The sequence below is a fragment of the Hermetia illucens genome, chromosome 5 (genome assembly GCF_905115235.1).
Source record: "Hermetia illucens chromosome 5, iHerIll2.2.curated.20191125, whole genome shotgun sequence".
Classification (NCBI taxonomy): domain Eukaryota; kingdom Metazoa; phylum Arthropoda; class Insecta; order Diptera; family Stratiomyidae; genus Hermetia; species Hermetia illucens.
In genome coordinates this window covers 37,123,133-37,137,992 of record NC_051853.1, presented here as the reverse complement: position 1 = coordinate 37,137,992, position 14,860 = coordinate 37,123,133, and the positions used below count along the sequence as shown (strand labels likewise).

General features: G+C 40.0%; 1 protein-coding gene and 1 long non-coding RNA gene across 2 annotated transcripts in view; one reads left to right on the top strand and one right to left on the bottom strand.

Moving 5' to 3' along the window:
• Nucleotides 1-14,860, top strand: part of LOC119656988 (serine/threonine-protein kinase S6KL) — a 151,285-nt gene that overhangs the window by 75,915 nt on the left and 60,510 nt on the right. The window lies entirely within an intron of this gene.
• Nucleotides 1,851-2,661, bottom strand: LOC119656991. The gene is made up of 3 exons (XR_005250115.1): nt 2,560-2,661; nt 2,397-2,485; nt 1,851-2,264 (listed from the first exon to the last, which is right to left on the bottom strand). It is a non-coding gene; the product is annotated as an uncharacterized LOC119656991 (long non-coding RNA).

Genomic DNA, 14,860 nt, shown 5'->3' with positions numbered 1-14,860 from the left:
CTCAGCCAATTATTCTGCTTTTTTGTTTCTGTTGCGCATTCGACTATCACCTCCCTCGTGTGCCGTAGGTCGTATATCGAGAAAAATGGGCTAGTGGCCATTGAGCGTGTAGTGTTCACTCATCATCGTTAATAATAAAAATAATCCTTGGTACAACAATCCAGATCATTCCTTTCGCCAATTGAGTACCAAGGTAAAACAGATCGACGATCGGGCTCAGCTCTCTCTAACGTTGGCTAGTACCATATCCAGCTTTGCAAAGATTTCTAACAGGATTTGGCCCCTGGTGTTAGTCACTCGGCTCCCTCACTCCAATGTACATGCGTTGAAATTTCCTGAAATAATTTTAGGACTGTAGGTCTTGCGTCTCTTGCTGTCTAATGTCTCCTAATATTGCGCGATAAGATTTGCAGATGACTGCGACGTCCATATTCGAATCGAATCTCGAATCTTTGAGCTGCCTCATAATGGTTAAGGTTTGATTCAAACCTGGCCTTATGATTCAACTCCCTTTTATATGTGGTCTACTATCTCTTCCTCTAACTTTAACATCAGATGTTCTTTCTGCACACACTCACACTATCGCCCAAGTTTGTCTATTCTAGATCAGCTCTCACTTTCCGAAGGATATCGTCGTAGGGAATATCTTCCTTGCAAATAATAATTATTTCTGAATACGTCTCCTTTTATGAACTGCTGATTCTTCTTCTTTTGTTAATGTTAGGACCGTAATCCAGGAACTGCCAGCTTTCCCGGAATTTTCACCGATTGAGATTTCTTTGGCGTACAGGCCTTTTTCTTCTTGGACGCTTGTTGGGTACCAAGGAGTTCACTAATACCGTTGAGGACGTGTCACCACAATATTCCGAACTTCTTTATGCATTCCTCCAGTGAAATAAACGCTGTTCCAGTTTGCTGCCTTTTATGTTTTTTTTTAAACAACTTTCAGAGGTCTGCGAAGAACCTCAACCGCCGAGGAGTGACGTTGCCCTCGAAGGCGACTTCACAAACTTCGAGCTCTTGGGGAAAGAATCTTGAACCTCATTCTACTCCAATATTATTCCCAATACTGAGGTACTATCGTGTCGGTGAATATCAATGGCCAATGGTCCGTTTGCCCACCTCCAAAACCACCGGTACTGGATTTCCGGAGTACTGCACCGCAAGAAAACTTTCTTTCTCGTCGTCCATATTTGGTTTGATTTCTGGGTATCCTTCCTATAGCCAATTTTTATTCACGGATACGGGTATTTAGCCTGCGCATGAGCATGCCTATGCGCGCACATTTCCTGATGCGTACATGTGCATGTGCGTAACATATTCGCCGAGCGTTCCCTTATCCGCACGAAATAAGGGGCCTGATGGAAGATTTGGCAACTCCTCACAGGTCCATCTGTATCTGGAATACTTGTTTGCAACAACACTGTACAGGAACAGACCCTATATTTAATACCACCCCATTTCTATGTTTTACGAATGAGCTTCCTGATCTCTGTTAGTATTACTAGTTGCATATATTCACCAAGGTTTGCAGGAAATTGCATAGACTATAAACATTTTAAGATTCATTTATGATAGCCAATTTTTATATTTAAATTATTAGACTTCACCAGCGTTCAGTATATTGAATAAGCAATCAACTTCTACGTGCTGCCTGTCTTCCGATTATGCTCCGTCATATGTTGACAATAAAGATTCTTTCGATTACGACATGTGATACATTTAATTGGATGACCTTCCTTATTTGTTCTAAATTGTTGATATTTTCATCCATATGGGCATTTCCGAAATAAACAAACAAAAAATAGTTGTTATACATTGTTTACTGTTAATTTTCCATTCTAATTTGATAACATCGGAAGTGTTACTTTCGAACAACAGCTTGTGGAGGAATTCATGGAAAATGCCGATAGAAAATAATGCCGAAGAAAAATTATCAAATTCAGAATGGTCAGTTAATCTTAATCTCTTTTATTTTAAGCATGACTTAATGCTAATCCAGAGCCGTAAACATAAATAAAAAATTATAATTTCAGCAATCTGCTGAATTTCACAGAAATCTGTTAGCATGAATTGAGTAAATGTTGAATTTTGCTTTGTGTGCAATGATATACTCGACACTATTCCGTCCACATCTGTAATTTGTTGTACCGCCATTATCGCACATTATAAGGATGAATTAAACACAGACCAGCCTGCAATTATCATCAATTACTATCGTCAGACTTGAACTCAAATTCGTGAGGGTCATTCACGTATCACAGCTGAGCCCATCGTATGGTAGCAGCATATAAACAAGTACATAATATCCGATTATTTCGTGTAGGTGAGTTCGATGAGTGAAATTGATTACAATTTAACACAGATCTTGCGTCCATTAAATTTGACACACTTACCTTGCCTTAAGGGGTGACCAAAAGATTCAATTTCGCAGGCGGCAGTTGGGTAAAACTGAACAAAAAATTCAATGATTTAACCACATTACCTGTAGGGCGGAGAATCGTCTGAATTGAACTAATCGTTGACCTTTTTAGGAGTTTTTGTGGTTTTTAGTTTTACCTTTCACGATTATGTTATCACGCTCAGAATCGCAAAACTAAAAGATGAGGAGGCCGCAAACTTGTAAATACTGTAGGAAATCGTCAAAGTGGTTGATTGCCCATGGGAGTATTAATGTGATCCCATCATTTGTTTTCGGTGTGATTCTACCGGCACTAAACTTCTGGTTGAGGGTTTTCGACGACCTTTTAAAACATGAGAACCACTTTATATTGAAGTAGAGGTCCAGGATCGTCGTGCCAGTGGACCTGAGGGTATAGAGAAAGCGAAATAAGCCTTTGGTATCAGCCTTTTTAGCGCACTTATCCTAAGGGCTACCACTAAACCTACTAAGTATAATAGATTGATTGAAATCCATATAACAAGTGGCGAAAATGGCAAAGATAAAACAAACATTTTCTAATTACTACAATTTTCTTTATTAAACAATTACTTTATTCGGGGAATCAATTCTTCCCTTCCTCAGTGTTTTATCCCTTTTCACATTTTTTATTGATGGGTTATGATTTTTGGTAATACTTTTTCTTTTCATGTGAAAGACTCGCTACCAAAAATGGCTAAGTTAATCTTTTCTAATTGCTGCTTCAGCCACAATCATATTCTCTCATTACTTGTATGAGCACGCTGATGCCAGAACTCTGTATGAAATTCAAATTCATGAAATAAAATCACAATGTCACATACATCTTATTATTATTCTGTTAAGGGAAAGTCGCACCACGTCCTTGAAGAACTATTGTGTCCCTTTTACTGGGTATAGTGTACCTATTGATCATAGTATCTCAAGCAGGCCTGTAACCGTTAGGAACTTTAGTATGTTCCCCATTTCCAGATGTTTCAGCTTTGCATCTGGTATTAAATGTTCTCCCAGATGTCTCGACCTACTTTGCATAAGTGCCGGACACTGTCCCAGGACGTGTATAGAGGTTTCGTCTTCCTCCTCACAAAACCCGCAGGCAGTGTCCGTAGATATCCCTAGCTTTCCTAGGTGATAGTTCAGCCGACAATGACTAGTGAGAATTCCCACTATGATTCGGAGGTTCTTTTTGGTGAGGTTTAAGCAATCCTTTGTACGCATGGGTTCGTATCCCCCAATAAGCACCCTGGACTGCTCCATCCCTGGTAGGCCCGCCCAATATAGTTCCCTCATACATCTTAAGACAGCATCTTTCTCCTTTTTCTTCTTGAGTGGCCTAACAGCCAAATCCGCTCTTAGCCTCTGGGACACATAACCCTCCTCCTGGAATCTCAATCTTCAATAGGAAATTTTCAACCCAGCTTGTTTCGGCGTTGTCTTTGAATATCCTGTCAAGGTATTCGTCCGTTGGCCATTCGTTGTTCATGATTAGACCACTGCAATTTAAACAGTTTTACAACAGTCGATAAACTCCATCTGGTCACTTTAATCCACAGTTCGTTTCGAAGCACTGTGTCAATTTGCCAAGAATCTTTATATGAGACATGGACTTAGCCATTGCCAGATGGGTTAAGCTAGGGTAAGGTTAGTTTGGCAGCGAGAGTCGCAACTCCATGCACTCAAACCTTTTATTACATCTATTGCACTGTGTGTACAAAATCGGCTATCCTAAATTCTCTCGCCTGCGATGTACGTACGCTTTTGTGAATCTTAGAGCGTTTTTCACAGGCAGAAAGCGCGTAGATTCTTCGTTGGAGAAAACTTTTCCTAAGTAAATTCGTCTGGGGTCTGGGGAGGTCGGGTAGCTGCATATGAAATGTAGGGTCATCTCCTGTCGTTCCTCACATTGGTTTCTTATAGCCAAGATCACAACCCAATTTTATCCAAGTGTTAGTATAAGGAGCAATGTCTCATTAAAGGCCCTACGAGTTTTTTGAAATAATTAAGACTTTTTCCTATTCGCTAGTGATATTTCTTCTGTCGTCAATAAAATATCGTAAGTCTCCGCTTGGAATATGGTCTTCAGTTTCCGAGAATTCAGGCTAGCTCCATAATCGGGTTCTACAAAAAGAACCCTGAGCCTGGTCCATCTTCTATGACTGGCCTATCGGTGAAGATTATTAAATCTGTAATCCCAAGAAACCCGTGGCCACTTATTGATTATTCTTCCCTCTTGGTAATTATTATAGAATATGTTTTCTCAAAGACAAATCTGAAAACTATATGATCGGCAGGGGTTAGAGTCTCTGCCCTAAACGGAAATGCAAGTGCTTTTCCAAGACTGAGTGGTCCGTGGACCTCAACCAGGGAAGTAAACTGTTTCCCACCTGATCCGGTCCACCACCAAGTGGATGTCGAGCTCAAGGCTCCCTAAATTTTCCAAACAAAATGTGACGTTTGTGGTATTTATCCAAAAATTTCTAAATGGACGAATCACCGGAGGATTTGTCACTTTTCTATGTGTCAATTCTATCATTGAATAGTTTAGTTCTCTCGGTAAGGCGCTTCACCGTGAATATATTACTCCTTCATACTTAGCTCTTTTTGCATTTATGAACTCCTGCTCTGCTTCTAAATTTAATGTCCATCGGAATTAGAACAGTCGCATACTTTACTTGGTTTTTACCAATACTTCTCATAATTGCTTACATTTGTTTCTTAGTGACTCAGTTAATCTTAGATTGCGATGCTCACCATTCGCTTCTTGAAATTGATTTCCAAGTTGATCGTTCTGTCGTTAAAGCACGCCGCAAGGCGCCCAAATTCTATTTTAAAATGCTGCGGATTTCGTGACCTTGAATAACTTCCTTGCAGCAATTGACTGGATAGATGGATGCAATTAGGCTGTGTATGTGTGTATGATGTACTTGAAAAGTTCTTTTGATCCCTCTCTTGTTTCTCTGCATGAAAATACTCTATTTGGTTTACCCCTGATATCTATAATGCATGCCAAACAGCAGTCTTGGTTGTGATTCAGGTGATGCCGAAAATCGGGCCAACTTTGTAGTCTTAAAGTCGCTCACTAGAGCTTTGATAAAGAAAGCGCACTTGCGGTATTTAACAAGAATTGAAGGCTCACTTGAGCGTTAGGAATTCAGGCCATTCTGGCCACACGCCCTCACTTCTCATTCCTCTCCCGCTCCTCTCATTGCTACTATAAAACGCGTCAATTTTGCTACCTTTTCCTCTGGGAGCTCCTCCTTCTATCGTCGAATTTCTTATCGACAGTTTTGATGTTAACGGCGGTTGTGGTCCTCACGGTCCGCCTTATATTTCTCTTCCCCTTTCTTTCATTTTCAACAAAATGTTGTCCGAGGAGATCTTTCCGGATAAGTCGAAGGAGGCTCATATCATCCCTTTACGCAAAAAAAGGGACGTTACACTGGCCAAAAACTACCGCCCAATATATATCGTTTCTTCGTTGCCCAAGATTCTCAAAAGGTACGAAAAAGACTGGCTCTCGTGTCATTTTGGACACTTTATTTTCAAGGAAAAGTATAGATTTCATAGAAGCTCTCAACTATTACTGTTACTACCTAGAGGTGAGTACAATGGGCCAACACGGCCTGAGTGCTCAGAAGCTGTAGCTTCTTCCCCATCACACACACACACCAAGAGTTTAGCAACCTTGCCGCGAAGTCTCTGAACGATAGAAAAGATGTCCATACAGTCTATATTGACTTTTCCAAACTCTTTGATTCGGTTGACCAGTTTCTACTTCTCAACAAACTCCGATCGCATGGCTTTCATCATCTGGTAGATTTTTTCTGTATCTGGGGTCCCTCCCATTCTTGGCCCATTTCTATTTTCGATCTTCATAAATGGGTTTCCTTCCTTATTTACTTGTCCCTGTCTGTTATATGCTGACGATCTAAAACTGTTTTCTGCGATTGATTTTCCTACTGAATAAAGTTGTCACCCTATATCTGTGGTGAGCTCAGAATATGTTAGCACTGATTATGAGCAAATGTTATCCATTGAAAACTTCCCTTCCGACACCCATTTATTACCTGGATGGTCAACCTTTAACAGAGATTGAATCTCACAAGGATCTCAGGATGACATTCGATAGCTAGCTTCGTTTTGATTAATGACGGTTTATGGTATGTCACTATTTTCAGACGTACTTCCAGAATATCTTGCCCCGTCCTTCTTTCTTCCCACCATCATGACGATCGTACCTTTAGTGTTGTCGAAGTACCTTTCGTGGAACTTTTGTGCTTCATTTATTATCCTGTGCCCAGAATGCTTGTCGATTATAATCGCTTGGTCCGTTGCCTCATTTAAAAATAAGGTTGTTGATGCATTGTAAATTTTGTTGTTGTTGTGCTGCAATATGTCATTAGAGTTTCCATATTTAAAGTATATTTGGGCAATTGAACTTTGGATGCATGCTAGCAGCTTCCTGCTATTATCAAAATTCAGCCTCGGCCAACATATGATATATGTATGAAAATGGGTCCGTCGTTTTAAAGGCCATCCTGTCCGAGGCTCCTTTCGTGGCTCCGTAACATCGGTTTTCCGTGTAGGGTTGTCAGCCCTACCCAACCCCCAACCTGGAGGACCAGTTGGTACAGTTTGTTCCGTTTTTAGGCGCGGGAGACTCACCTTCATCCTTCTCCGTCTGCAGCTTTTCGTTACGAAAGAGCTCCCAGCGGTCACCACGTGGAGGTGGAGATAGGGTTTGGTAGTAGAGCTGTTGGTGTTGGTTCAGCAGGCATTTCCCAGGTTTTATGCTCCATCGTGGGAATTGGTGGACCTCGGCGCAAAACCGGGATGTCTGGAGTTCCTTATTAAGGCAGGCCTAGACCGGATACCGGTTGTTGCGCCGTTGGAGATGATGATGAAAATGGGCTTTATTAAGAATGTGTACATCCAGTGAATCAATGTAGTAAAAGTCCCCATGTATTCGTAATCCCACAACACCAGAGCAATCTGCAGGATTTTTGATATTGTCCCTGGATACGTGCAACGTTAACTAGGAATCGAGGTGTACTCCTAAATACTTGACGGCTTATACCAGCTGGATTTTCATCCCTGATGATGTGGATGGAGTGCAACTATCCAAGTCTAACTCTGCGTCCTTTTCGAAAGCCATGCTGCTATTTTTCAGTTTTTAAAATGAGCTGATGAAGGAGAATAACAAGGCAATTTCTCTACTTTATAATAGCTCAAACGGTATACTATCAATTCCCAGGGTCTTATTTAGTTTTTGACCGCTCTTTAGCCTTTTTAATCGAAGGACGTTTGAATCGTGTTCCGCTATTCAAGATTTCCGAGTTCATCGAAGCTGTACCACTATCTGATGCAAAGACTTATCTTTGGTTTAGAGCCTTGTGCAAAATCTTTCACTGCAGCTTATGTGACCCGTAGACTTTAAGTTTTATATTGCCAAGTTCTAAAATATTGCGATTATTGAGTTTCCGACTTTTTTTTTTTGGGACGCCAGCACCCCAACTAAACTTGCCAAAAGTTTCTTGTTTTCCTCTTGAATGACGTTCGGGTTTTTTATTTTGGGTGAAGTTAATTTTCTTAATTGCGTCAAGGCATTGCTCTTCAAACCTGGCAGTATGAGAGCTTTTGTTTTGAAACCTAATTGATTTGCCTGCTGATGATTTAATCCTGTCTCTTACAATAGTTTTAGCAATATTTCTCCAATGTCAAGTTTGGTTAGTACTGTGTAACGTATGCTACCCTTATTCGCTTAATTTTAAATTTACTAACTCAAATCTCTGAGACCTGCTCTGTATAAGGTAGTAACTATCCCGCAATCGGCATCGAGACATCAATGTCGCGATGTGAGAAACAGGTAAAGCTCAGATTTAAGGTTGGGTTAAGCGATTGGGAAGCCTTAAAATCGCCTATTCAACATCCTTCTACCTGCAGCGTTTGCAGGCTTTACCGAATTTGAAGAGAGAAATGAGGTGCACAGAGATCAACTTCACCTTTCGAAGTAAACTTATGAGTGAACTTGTCTAATTTGAAATGCTGGTTTTGGTCCCACCATTGTGGGTCTGATCCTTGGCCGCTCTATCAGCCTCTTCATTGCTCGTAGCGTTCGGTCGGCTTAGTTTCAACTGCAACTTTTCGCAACCCTACACTAACTGGTTTGATATAGTGCCACTATTTAGTACTTATAATGCTGTTTTACTGTTGGAACAGATTCAAATGGTCTCACCCCACCATTTTTGTCGCATGCTTTTTTCTGCTACTCTTTGCTATAAAATGGCATGTATGTCTGCTCGGACTATGGTCGTCATTTCGAAGTGTCGGGTTAGTTCCACAATCAGGTGGGGGTGCCAAAACGCCTCTAAACCCAGTCTCCCTTCCATGACCTGTCGATGAAGATAATGAATGAAGAAAATCATTCAAAATCCAAAATTCCAAAAGAATAAGGCATTTTTCATTGCTTCCGTCTTGGGGGACTAGGGAACTCTATCTTCATTCCATTGAGTTGGTGATTCACCATTGTTTACTGCTTCGGAAGTCTTCGTTGGTACAAATTTGTATTGTGTACTAATGCAGCGCTCATCCATTCCGATCAAAGTTTCAAAGACTCCTATTCTGACCAGACTCCAAGATCACAAATACATTGCGGATATTAGCATCATCAGCACTTGGAAAAAGGAGCACGTACAACTCCAAACCGGTCTTCAAATTTAGGCCATAATCCAATAAAGGGATACAACTTTTCATGTGGATGGAAGGGCTAAAGTACCAAAACAAAGTCCAACAGATACAGAACCCTGTTCATTATATCGTTTAAAATTAACTTCTTAAATCTGAATTCACTGAAGTAAAAATAAAGTGCTAAATGTACAGAGTTTCAACATCTAGCCTCAAAATTCATTCTATTGAATCTTCAACTAGACCATACTCTACGTGAGAACCCCAATACGACATGCTAGTTAGCATATTGCACTTCCTAATTATCATCTATGAAATCCGTGTGATAAACAAGTAAATTCTGAGAATTAAAAATAATATAATGGCTGATCATTAGTGACACACTAATTGCGACAAAGACATTGAATACATTAAAACTCGTGTGTCTCATTTCTACAAAAGTAATTGCCAAGTCACTTGGTATTCGTCTTTTAAACAAATTCCGTTCAGAATTGCGTGACACAGCATCATCATAAAAAGTGTACTTTACGATTCATTTGGCCACAAAAGATAGATGTCATGCATATCAATTTTCCTGATTTTGTCCATTCTGAATTGAAAGTAACGCAGGTATTTTGCGGAGCTACTTGCCTTTCTTGACCACGTTAATTCAGTTTTTCTGCATGGTAACAAAAGTGATGTGAATTGTGGGGAAAAGGTAATCAGATTTCCTTCAAAATAAATAGTTTATCTACTTGTAATGCAAAGCCAATTTATTTATTCTTCAGAAAATTTCCAAGAGAAAAGATAAATGGTTCGGAAACTAGCTTCCGAAACTTAGCGCCGTTTTATTTTAGAGGTTGAAAGGTGGATATAACCAGCTGCAATTTAACTTTCAAGATCAAAAGTTGTGGTGGTTCAAACAAAAGTTTTCCCTCTTTTTATTAGTAGCGTAGACAGATTGGTGTTCTACCGCTGACCCCAGGGTGAAGTGGGATGCAAATTAGGTGCGAAACCCTGGAAGATATTCAAGTAGAATCATCATTAGAAGGAAGAATTTCTTAGGCTTCAGAATAATACGTCATAATTGATACACTGAGTTTTCAGACCTTAAAAAATATTCTGAAATATATATGACCTTCTAAAATTTTCAAGGAGAGATTCAGAATGAACCCTCAAACTAAACACTGATTATTCAGTGACATGTCATGACTCTCTTTTATGAGGTAGAAATCTTTGTTCCTTTATGACTGACGCAAGACCTTATTATGATCAAAGCCACCCTACTTCGCCTTCAGAATGCATTGAACTGTTAATTTTATTCTTGATGCTATTAAGGAACTCGTCCTTTTGTCTTTCTAAATGAAGCCCTACTGCCCACATCCATGATCGACACTTTATTTGTGGATTCTCACAGTTGCGGTTTCGCTGATTCCAAGTGCAGGCTCTGGTCCCACAAACTGTATCTGGGATCCTTTTCTTGAAAATCTATCTCCCTTCTCATTGCCATACAAATTTTGTGCTTAGTTACACATTTCAGCGAAATCTCGTTTTCGACAGCTGGACCTTTCCATTTCATTTTCGATTGTTTTGTGACTGCCAGAAAGAATGTTTGTACTACCTCCGTAAGTACTCATCGACACACAGGTTTATCACATATGTCTCTGTCTCAGAAACACTGATATGTTTACCTAGAAGTTAACATGTCGCGTTCCCGGTTAGCATCAAGTATCCTAATCACATCCCGTCTACTGTTTTAGATACATCTCTATACCACAGTATGGGGTTCATTAGATGGTTATTTCCCCAGTAATTCTGGTCCATCCTAGTTGCCGCACCTACGTATCTCAAGGGGAATAGTTCTTCGCATCGTTCTGCTTTGATAGCATCTTTTTCAGATATTTTTCTAGCTCCACAGCCATCTTGAAAGGGGCCATTGTTTTTCTGTAAGTTTCTTCAGGCCTTGTTCACCAAATGGGTCTTACCTCCGGGATATTTTCGCTCTTCGATCGTTAGCCACTCTTGGCGGGTTCTTCGATTCCGACCTTTTTATACTTGATTCAGAGTTTCGTTGCTAGCACCGGTCTCAATTACAGCATCGGATGATTAACGTTGCAGAATAAGTTCCCGTCATTCCTTTGTTAATTCTAACATTCTTTCCGATGGGATTAGTCTCGAAGACGCAAAGGCTTCTACGAATTGTGGAGACCAGTCACTGTTCGCGCTTTTTAGTACCTTTACATTAATCGTTCGGTAGTGCCTGATATTGAACAGCATGCGGAATGTGCGCTCTGAAGTAGTTGACTACTCCAAGATAAAGCTTTGAATCCCACAGTGTTTCTGGTTTAAGGTAGGCCAAAATAGCTTCACATTTTTTTGGGGGACGGCTTGAGACAAAAGGAATTGGACATGATTTCCTTCCTTCCAAATAGGCATTTATCCCAGTTTACCCGAAGTGTTTTCGCCAGGTGGATGTCTAAATTACCGCTGCTCTAGGGATTCCGTCAGGCTTACTCATGCACCCACGACGTCCACAATCTAGGTGACCCAAGATGATGTGCATATACCTCTGAAGGGTCTGTGATTCGTATTTTAAACGAAAAGGCATCCCCAAACTCGAAAGGTTCGGATGGCGTAGTATGTCTTTCTCTGGTGCAGGAATCTAAAAATAAGTCATTTTCAAAATTACTTTTGAAAAGACGTTTCTACCATGCTACTGTAACCGCTGATAATGAATGCGAAGAATCGGATATCTGCCAGTTTCAGTTTATGCATTAAGATTCCGGTAGTCCCCCTTTAAACGTAGTTTCCCTGAATTTGAAGAAACCACATACAGCGAGCTTGTATAAGGGCCACTTGACAATTTGATGACGCCGAGTTGCAGTAATGCCCTGTACTCAGCTTTGCAGCCTTGAGTTTCGCGCCGAGAAATTGAGAAGCGTAGTGAAGACTGACGGGCTATAATTATGTTGTAACGCTGTATCGAAGCCATGGCCCGATGATGAACCCTTCGCTGACTAAAACTCGCTTGAAATAGTACGCGACTACTGCTTCAACTTCCTTTTTCTGAATCTGCGTTGATGACACAGCAAATCCTGTGAAAAAAACATCGTCAAAAGCAGCGTAGCAACCCAATTAAGGGTTTACAGAAATCGTGCTGGTACACACATTAATGGGCCATTTGGTGCAAGATAGCGAGTATTACTGAATCTATCTGCAGTTCTCGATGCTGCTTTTCTTGCATACCTAAATATTTCTGGTATAGCTTGAAGGGTACCTACGCCGAGTGCGATAAGGGGGAGGGGATATTCGTGTGCTGCTATCGCGAAGATAAATAAATAGTTCTGGAACCCATCATGGTTCACCTGGATAGTTTGATCGACAGGAAACGGCTGGTTTTCGTTTTGATCCTTCTGTACCGACCACATCGATACCCTCTATATCATTGTGGAGCAGTGTCCGGAATTCAGATCACCACTCCACCGATTCTTCATCAACTTTGAGAAAACTTTAGACAGCGGAGCATTCCGAAAAAAACTAATAACTAGTCACGTGTTGCATTGCGATAAAATCTCAGAGGAACTTCAAGTCGAAAGGGAAGTCTACCAGGGTTGCATTTTATCACCGATAGCTTTTCTTCTCGTTGTTGTGAACGTTGTCCGTAATGTTCTTCATGCTCCTTTAGCTGGAGGATGTGGAGGCGTTCAATGGACAATTTCATCTTTCCTCAAAAGTCTTCACTACAAACAACAACGACAAATACCAAGAAAACCCAGGTTCTGAGTCTAACTGGTCATCGCACTCTTCCTATTTGCATTAAAGGGCCGAAAATCGCGGGTGTCAAACAATTTGCCTATCTTGGTAGCGTTGCTTTTGCCGACGGCGGTACCGAACTTAATGACATCCGACACTTTAACAAAGCAAGATTCGCCTTCACTAGTTTGTCTGAAATTTGGAATTGTATTTACCGCAACATATTTCGAGTCCATATTCTCTCTATGCTACTATATGTGATGTATGGAAATTATCCGCCACTGTTACTCAAAAGCCTAAGTTTTCATCAATTTAAGTCTCCTTCGTGTCACTGGGGTATTCTGGCCTAAAAGAATGACAAATGAAGAATTTCACTGGTGTACGGGCCAGATGCTCGTGAATGAAAAATGGAAGTGTCCGTGGATAGGTCGACATTAAGGAAGGACAACTCCATTTCGGGTTATGCCATGCAATGGAACTACGTAGTGCAGAACAATGGAGACGAATGCAAATTTCTCGAAAAATCATGGAGGAAGTTAAAGCACATTGGAACTGATATCACGTGGATATAGTTGACGCATTATGCACCATAAAAGGTCCATGAAAACCATATATAAATTTAGTTTCTATTTCCTTATTTTTTTGCTGTATCAAAAGTCAGGCAGGACCTAGAACTTCTTGGGCTGTTTATCTCCAGTTGCTACCCATCATTAGGAGACAATTACTGCTTTTATATATATTTTACTGCTAAGAAAACCACTGTTTGCCAGATGCTTTTCGGAGGAAGCTTTTAAGAACAACGAACTCCAACCTCTTGGACATGCCTTCGAATCACCCACAGCACCATACAGAAGCCATTAGTTGACCCTAACAACTAGTTGTCCAATTATCTTAGCCACCGACTACGCGATCATTACCACCTATAGTACCAAAAGTTGAGTAAAACGTTAACCGTTTTCAAAGTTCTTCATTTTCCTAAAAATGAAATATTCAACTGTCATCTCACCTGGTCTGCTCAGATGCACCAAAATCTACTTAAGTGAATATCGTTCAAAAGTACGCTTCTGCGTAAATATGTCTATTAATGATAGTATTCATCAATCAAAGTAACAAATCAATCTTCAAATATTAGTAAACACAATTGTTTTCACTAATATCGTTTTCTAGCCTTGTATTGTCGAGACTATAGCAATATGGGGTCCCATGCGGCGAATAAACGCTTTGAGATTCCTCAGTCAATGAGATCCACACTCACAATTTGTTTGTGAAAAAAAAACTGGAAATTCGACATTTTGAACAATTTAACAGCTTTTCCTAACACATTTGAATGAACCACGATCCAGCATGCGCTACCTTTGCTGAGTAATTGAACCGATACCGTGAACGTAATGAATCGAGACTCCTTACATTCAATTATTTACAGTGTTACATTGCGTTATTCAAATCTTTTGTAAACAAGTGTTAGCTTCATGAAAATTCAATAAAAGATTTTATCATTGAATTAACAACTTCTACTTTCGATAAGGCCGTATCACTGAATGTTTTGGCTTTTATTAATTTTTGGAGGTTCGGAATCTATTTGACTAAGATGAGAATTCAAATAGCTAATCCGTTATGGCTGCAAGTTAAATCAATTTCATAGGAAACTGAAAATATGCGAAGCAAGGTGGAGTGGCAAAAATCATATATTCTCACTGAGAAGTGCACTATTGGATTAATTAAAAAACTATTCAAGCACCCATGGCTGGCATTGTTTTAATTTTTTATTACTGTTATTGAAATTATAATACCGTAGAATTTACATATGCATATATCTAACTACATTATTCGTGTATTTCCATTTTTATTTTATTTTATATCCAACTAAATAATTTTGCATATTTCCATTCTTTTTTGGCACTTCTGCATTTTTCAGTCCCAAAAGAATAATTTCGCTCTCAGGGAAAAGTCGTAATTCTGATGCAATTTGTTGCCGAATTACATAAGTCATAGCTGCGACCTAAGTTCAAAGTAGAATTATGTCGC